The sequence below is a fragment of the Delphinapterus leucas genome, chromosome 3, assembly GCF_059928025.1.
Source record: "Delphinapterus leucas isolate spDelLeu-1000000601 "Yukka" chromosome 3, BTC_Dleu_Yukka2, whole genome shotgun sequence".
Taxonomy (NCBI): Eukaryota; Metazoa; Chordata; class Mammalia; order Artiodactyla; family Monodontidae; genus Delphinapterus; species Delphinapterus leucas.
The window spans coordinates 128,981,984-128,989,242 of record NC_143131.1 but is presented as its reverse complement, the minus strand read 5'-3'; positions in this window follow the sequence as shown (position 1 = coordinate 128,989,242).

Genomic DNA, 7,259 nt, shown 5'->3' with positions numbered 1-7,259 from the left:
ACAAGTCGCTTCACCTTCCTGGACTTTAGTTTCTTCTTTGGACAAGGGCATTGGATCAAATAGGCATTCCCCTAAAGGTATTTTCATGGAACACGAGTTCTGTGGGACGCATTCAGAAGTTCATGGAAAAGAGAGATGTGTAAATGTTAGATGGAGTTAAACAGGTTTCTTTTCTGCAGAGCTTTTCAGAGGCTTTAATGCTCTCATGTGCCTGAGGAATAGCTATAAGGAAGGTGGCAAATGCCACATTTCCCAAACTCGCTCGAAGCCAGGGTCCCCCTTTTTATCTGAGGACTAATAGTTTGTGGACATGCTTTGGGAACTGTTTAATGATCTAATGGTAAGATAGCTCACATTTATTCATAGTGTAGGATATGAACGGTGAGCCAAACACGTTACCTATATGATCTCATTTAATCCTCACAAGATAAAGGGGGGGAGTTACACGTTACACTTGAGAAAACTGAACGTGGAGGTGAAATAACATGCCCCCAGTTTTAGAGTTAAGTCACTTGCTACAGGATCCAGGCCCAGAGATCCGACTCCAAGGCTGGGACTTTTGACTGCTCATGTTAATTGACTCTCTGAAACCCATGCTCGCTTGAATCTTACACTGACCGTGCACCCAGGAGGGTCAGATAATTATGCTCATTTAACAGACAAGGAAACCGAGGTGGGGGCTTCCCTGGTGGTGCAGTGGCTAAGAATCCGCCTGCCAATACAGCAGACACGGGTCCGAGCCCTCGTCCGGGAAGATCCCACATGCCGTGGGGCAATTAAGCCCGTGCGCCACAACTACTGAGCCTGCGCACTACAGCCCGCGAGCCACAACTACTGAGCCTGCGCACTACAGCCCGCGAGCCACAACTACTGAGCCTGGGCGCCTACAGCCCGTGCTCCGCAACAAGAGAAGCCATCGCAATGAGAAGCTTGTGCACCACAATGAAGAGTAGCCCCCGCTCGCCTCAACTAGAGAAAAGCCCGCATGCAGCAACAAAGACCCAGTGCAGCCAAAAATAAAATAAATAAAATAAATAAATTTTAAAAAAAGAAAAAGAAAACCGAGGTGGAGAGGAAAGATGGGCCACTCAAGGACAGACTACAGGCAGGGCCACAGGGCACAGGTCCTACTAAGGGCAGAACCTAACTGGAACTCAATCACTTCTCCTTGGGTGGGTTTGTGTCAATGCGAGGAAGTGCAGCCAACACATTGTGAACAGTTTGTCACCTCAACGAAGAAGGAGATGGCTCGGTAAGCTCTCCCTGGACCCTGGGTGGAGGCAGCTGGTTAATGGAAAGAGCCTCGGACCAAGGATTAAGTTTGGAATTGTCATTTCAGTGCCACATGGGCCACCAGGGTGACCATGAGCAGGACATTCTGTCTGCTCAAGCCCCGAACATGCTTAGTAAATTTGGACTTTTCTACCTGAGAGACTGACTGTGCCGCTCCGTAAGACTATGGGAATAAGAGTCCTTTGTGAATAGCAAAGAGTTGAGGGAAAATCTGAATTTGCCCAGTGGGAGTGTGCAAGTGGGGAGGGGTGCTGACATGAAATTTCATCCTCCTCTCCCTTTGGCCTTGCCCTAGTCAGTGGCCACTTTGCCCAGGGGACCAAGGGCCAGATGACAATGGGGTCTTTGTGCCCTTCAGCCAATAGGAGGGCTGGCCCAGGAAAAGATACAGTAACAGGACAACAGGCTGAGTCAGTCTCCATGTGCCCAGGCCGTCTTAGCTTGGCAGCCTTGACCTTCAGCCAGATGCACAAAGGGTGCATTTCAGAGTTTTGATACATAATCTTCAGCCCAAAGGATCAGCTGGTCCAGTCCCTGACTCCAGAGACTTGGAACAGCCAGAGCTGGCCTCTACCTGGGTCTGGAGTTGGGAGACCAGGGCTCTAGGCCTAGCTGTGTACACTGTGACCTTGGGCTCTACGATCCTCAATTTCCCCAGCCATACAAGGAGATGTAGGGTTGGATAGGGCTGAAGGGCCTTATCAGCTCAAAACTTTGAAAGACTAGGAGAGAGTCAGCCTGAGCTCAAAGGATGGGTGGGGGGCTTCCCTGGTGGCACAGTGGTTGAGAGTCTGCCTGCCGATGCAGGGGACGCGGGTTCGTGCCCTGGTCCGGGAAGATCCCACATGCCGTGGAGCGGCTGGGCCCGTGAGCCACGGCCGCTGAGCCTGCGCATCCGGAGCCTGTGCTCCGCAACGGGAGAGGCCACGACAGTGAGAGGCCCGCGTACTGCAAAAAAAAAAAAAAAAGGATGGGTGGTTTTGGGGCAGATGGGGGAAGGGAGGCAGCCTCACCAAGAGCATGGCATAGGCAGAGCTCTGATTAGGGAAGCTATGGAGAGGTGAGGTCTGGAGTTAAGCTACTTGTGTGGATTCCTGGCTTGACCACAGTGGGACTTTGAGCAAGTTATGTAGTTCCCTGAACCTTTGTTTCCTCATCTTTGGAATGGAAATGGTCATTGTACCTACCTATGGTAGACTAAATCATGCCCTGGCCCCCCACCAAAGAAGTCCATTTCTTATTCCTGTAACTATAAATATGGCTAAAGGGACCAACTTTGCAGGTGAAGTTAAGGCTTTGGAGATGGGAAAATTATCCTACATTATCTGGGTGGGCCCAGTGTAATCACAAGAGCCTCTATAAGAGGGAGGCAAGAGGGTCAAAGCCAGAAAAAGGAGATGCAACAATGGAAGCAGAGGTTGGAATGATGTGCTTGGAGGAATGGAGAATGGGCCGCAAGCCAAGGAATGCGGGTGGCCTCTAGAAGCTGAAAAAGACAAGGAAGCAGATTCTCCCCTCAGGCCTCCAGAAGGAACACAGCCCTGCCGACACCTTGATTTTAGGACTTCTGACCTCCAGAAATGTAAAGTAATAAATGTGTGTTTTAAGTCACCAAGTTTGTGGTAATTTCTTACAGCAATAATGGAAAACTAACATCCTACCTAAGTGTGTATATTAAGTGAAGATTAAATGAGAGGATGGACATAAGTGTCTTGCCCAGTGTCTGCTAAGAAATATTGGATATTATTCTCTCTCTTCCCAGTTTACTCATAATTGTTCCAACGGGACATGGTCCCCCATAGGCCTTCAAGTTCCCACATGCAAAACTCAATAAGTTTTTTACCTGCAAGCCCCCTTAGGATTTACAGCCTGGAGATCTGAACCACTGAGATCCTGACACTGTTTCCGATGTGAGGCCTTAGGGGATGTTTCTTGGCACTGCTTTTATTTACTTAACTTTCTGCTTGGTGGCCTTCCTTCCTGAGAGAAGTTAAATCGAGAAGTGCCTCCCTGATCTATTCCAGAGATCAGACCTCCCGCTCCCTGTCCTGGTATTTCTGCCCATACATGGGAACACTGGTTGCCCACCTGGCCCCAGTCCAGCTCCCAGAGATGGTCCATCAGGTGGTGCAGGTGACACAGACTCTGGAGTTACGAGAAGACAAGCAGGTTCTCAGTGGGGTTGAGACTCTGCCTCTGAGCCAGGGCTCAGGAGACCTGGTTTTGAGCCCCAGCTCCACTGGGTGACTTGGGCCTCAGTTTCCCCATATCTACAACATAGGTTCTAAGCCCTAGCCTGACTCCCTCACAGGATGGCTCTGTCATTCACTGAGAAAGTAGACGAAGAAGTACTTTGGAATGGCCGAAAGGGTGTAAAAATAATATGCATGAAGCAGAGGAAGAGGACGGAGAGAAGGAAGAGGAAGGCCAGGAGAAGGGAAATCTCTGATCGGTAATTCTAGCTACACTTTCAGTCACTTGAAGAAGCCAAGCTCTCCCCGCCCAGAGTCTTGGCACTTATTCGCCCCTTGCCTGGAACACTCCTCCCCCAGCCCTTCTCACTGACTCATGATTCAACTTTTTTTTTCTCAGAATTGGCCTCCTCCAAAGGCTTACCCCAGCTACCCTATCTAAATAGTCCCCTCACTGCTTTCTCAAGTCATCTTGTTTATTAGTTCATTATAGAATTGATGACAAGCTGAAACTCGTTTATCACCTGCCTCTGGCTGTGAGAATGTAAAAGGCAAGAGGACAGCCTTTGTCCTACTTATTGCTACCGCCTCTGTGCAGTGGAGTCCATGAATGAGTGACAGAGGCCAGCTGATGTCCTGGGAGGTGTGGGGAGCCTGGATGCCGTGCACCTGTGGGTATTGCCCTGGAGTTCTAAAGCAGCGCTGGGTGCTAAGTCAGGAAGGGCGGGATCAAGGTAGCGGGGGTGGTGCCTAAAGGAACACGGCTGGTGAGAGGGTGGAAGGGGTGGTGGGCAGCTGGCACGGACCCCAAGGTGCTGACTTCTCGTTCTGCAAGCTGAAAAGCTGATCCAATCTGATGCTGGGTCAGCAACATACTCAGCTAGGGAGATGGGCACCAAGTGGCTGTGTAGTCCAGAGTCCACAGATAGCAGAGCTGGAGAAGAACTTAGCAGAGGGTAGAGTGTAGTGGTTAAGGATTTGGGCTCTGGTATCCCTTAAACCTGGATTTGAATCTCTGATTTGACCACGTATTCGGTGCATGAGCTTGGGCAAATTATTGATCTGAAATTCACTTTCCACATCTCTAAAGTGGGGATACTAATAGTTCCTATTTTATAAAGTTTAGGTCAGAAAATACGTGCCAATCACCTAGCTCAGTGCTCGGCACATAGTAGGTGTTTAATAAATGCTGGCTCTCATTACTACTATTATGCTGTCCAATCTACTTACCGATGGAAAAAGTGTAGCTCAGACGGGAACGGGGATGAGCCCTGTGTCACTTGGTGACTCAGTGGCAGAGCGGGGACTGGCACCCCGATCTAGCACATCTGGCCCAGCTGCACGTCTCTCCCTTCTCTTGGTGGTGCCCTTGCTGGTGGCAGGAGGACCAGCCTTAGTCCTAATGGTCTTATGTCAAAGTCATCTTGCTTCAGAGGCTCCTGTTCTCCCAGGGTGCTCTCACCCCTAGATAGAAAGCCTACCAAGTGTTCCCCTGAGGGATCTGGGCTCAGGGTTCCCCCACAGGGGCTTGGGAGTGGCCCCCAGACAGGATCTCTGTCCCAGAGCTTTAGCCTGGCCCCAACCGGCTTTCCAGTTCCTGAACCGAAGGCCATATGGGAACTCCAGCGAAACACTGGGAATGGTTCCGTCAGCTCATTCTTATCAACATCATTATCTTAGTTCATGAAGGAAAACACAAAGTTCAAGATAATTTTCGCCCCCCGCGATCCCTGGGAGCTATAGCAACCAATCCTATGAAAACATACATCTGTCCACATTGCAAACAGGTGCCTGAGGGGTCTGCCAGCACCCTGTACTGAACAGCTGAGGCAGAGAACGCACTTTTGGCTTCTGGACCAGGGAGGGGTCTTGGGGGTCAGTTGGAACAGAGAAACTTTCATGGATTCCTGACCAGTCCCTTTGGAAACCTGAAGGAAGCCATGGACCTTCTCTGAAGAAAAATGCACAGACGCCCAGACTTTTGCAGGTTTGAGGATCTCTCTCTCTCTCTTTTTTTTTTTTTTAACTTTTTATTTTATAGTGGAGCACAGTTGATTAACAATGTTGTGTTAGTTTCAGGTGTACAGCAGAGTGATTCAGTTATACATATACATGTATCTATTCTTTTCAAATTCTTTTTCCATTTAGGTTGTTACAGAATATTGAGCAGTGTTCCCTGTGCTATATGGTAGGTCCTTGTTGGTTATCTATTTTATATTTAGTAGTGTGTATATGTCAATCCCAAATTCCAAATTTATCCCTCCCCCCAACCCTTCCCCCCGGAAACCATAAATTCCTTCTCTAAGTCTGTGAGTCTGTTTCTGTTTTGTAGATAAGTTCATTTGCATCTTTTTTTGTTTTTCTTAGACTCCACATATAAGTGATATCATATGGTATTTGTCTTTCTCTGACTTACTTCACTTGAAGACCAGTGAAGACCAGTGCTGGGCACTATTGCAGGGTGGAACCCTAGGTAAAAGACAACTCCCACACTGATTGACAGCCAGCTTCGTGTTGGCCACTGCTCTAGACACGTGGAGCACTGCAGCAACTAAGACACGAGAAGCCCCTATCCTCATGGAGTGTCTGTCTAGTACGGTTGACAAATAGCTCCTGATCGTGACATGTGCCAGGAAGGAAACAAAACAGTGAAAGGTGTTGAACTATGCCTGTGAGACAGGGGGTCAGGAAGGGCCTCTCTTAGGAGATGACATTAGAAGAGAGACCTGAAGGGTGAAAAAACTCCAGGTACACACAATCAGATGGAGGAAGTTTCCCGGCGGGGGTAAGAGCAAGTGCAAAGATCTTAGGGTGGGAATAACGTTGTGGTTGTTGAGGAAATGAAAGGAAGCCAGTGTGGCTGGAGTAGAGTAAAAAAGGAAGAGAGGGCTTCCCTGGTGGTGCAGTGGTTGAGAGTCCGCCTGCCAATGCAGGGGACACGGGTTCGTGCCCCGGTTCGGGAGGATCCCACATGCCACGGAGCGGCTGGGCCCGTGAGCCATGGCTGCTGAGCCTGCGCGTCTGGAGCCTGTGCTCCGCAACGGGAGAGGCCACAACAGTGAGAGGCCCGCGTACCGCAAAAAAAAAAAAAAAAAAAAAAAAGGAAGAGAGTGGCAGCAGGAGAGGATGGCCAAGGAGGTGGAGGCCATATTGTATAGAAGTTTATGAGAATGTTCTCTGCCTTCTCCCTTTCCATGTTATTCAAACCCAGTTCATGCTTTGAGAGCCACCTATTCCAGGAAGCCTTCTCTGTCTGCTCCAACTCAGAGATCCTGCCACTCTGAACCCCTGGGGATAAACCTCAGAGTCTGTACTCCTCATGTGAGTGGGTGGATGCCTAAGGCATGCCCTCTCAGCAAGATTCAAAGCTCCTTGAGGACAAGGACCAGATATTAATTCTTATACTTCTCAAAGTGCTAGGCCTGCACTCATAAATATTCATACACTCATCAGTATTCTCATAAATATTCAACTGAGACCTGTTGCACCGAGAAGCTCATGCAGCCTGAGTGAACCAAGCTGAATGTAGACTCAGCCTGCCTACCCCACTTCTAGCCACGTGATCTTGAGCACGTAACTCAGTCTCTTTGCGCCTCTGTTTCCTGATTAGTAAAATAGGCATAATAACAATACCTATGAAAATTCTAAGTCCTCAGTAAACCTTGGCCATTGTTACCTCTGTGATTGTAGTCGATATCATCAATTACCTTATTTGTTCTACACTGATGACATAGATCCCCCAGCTAGAAAGCTAACCCCTTCTGTGTCCATTGC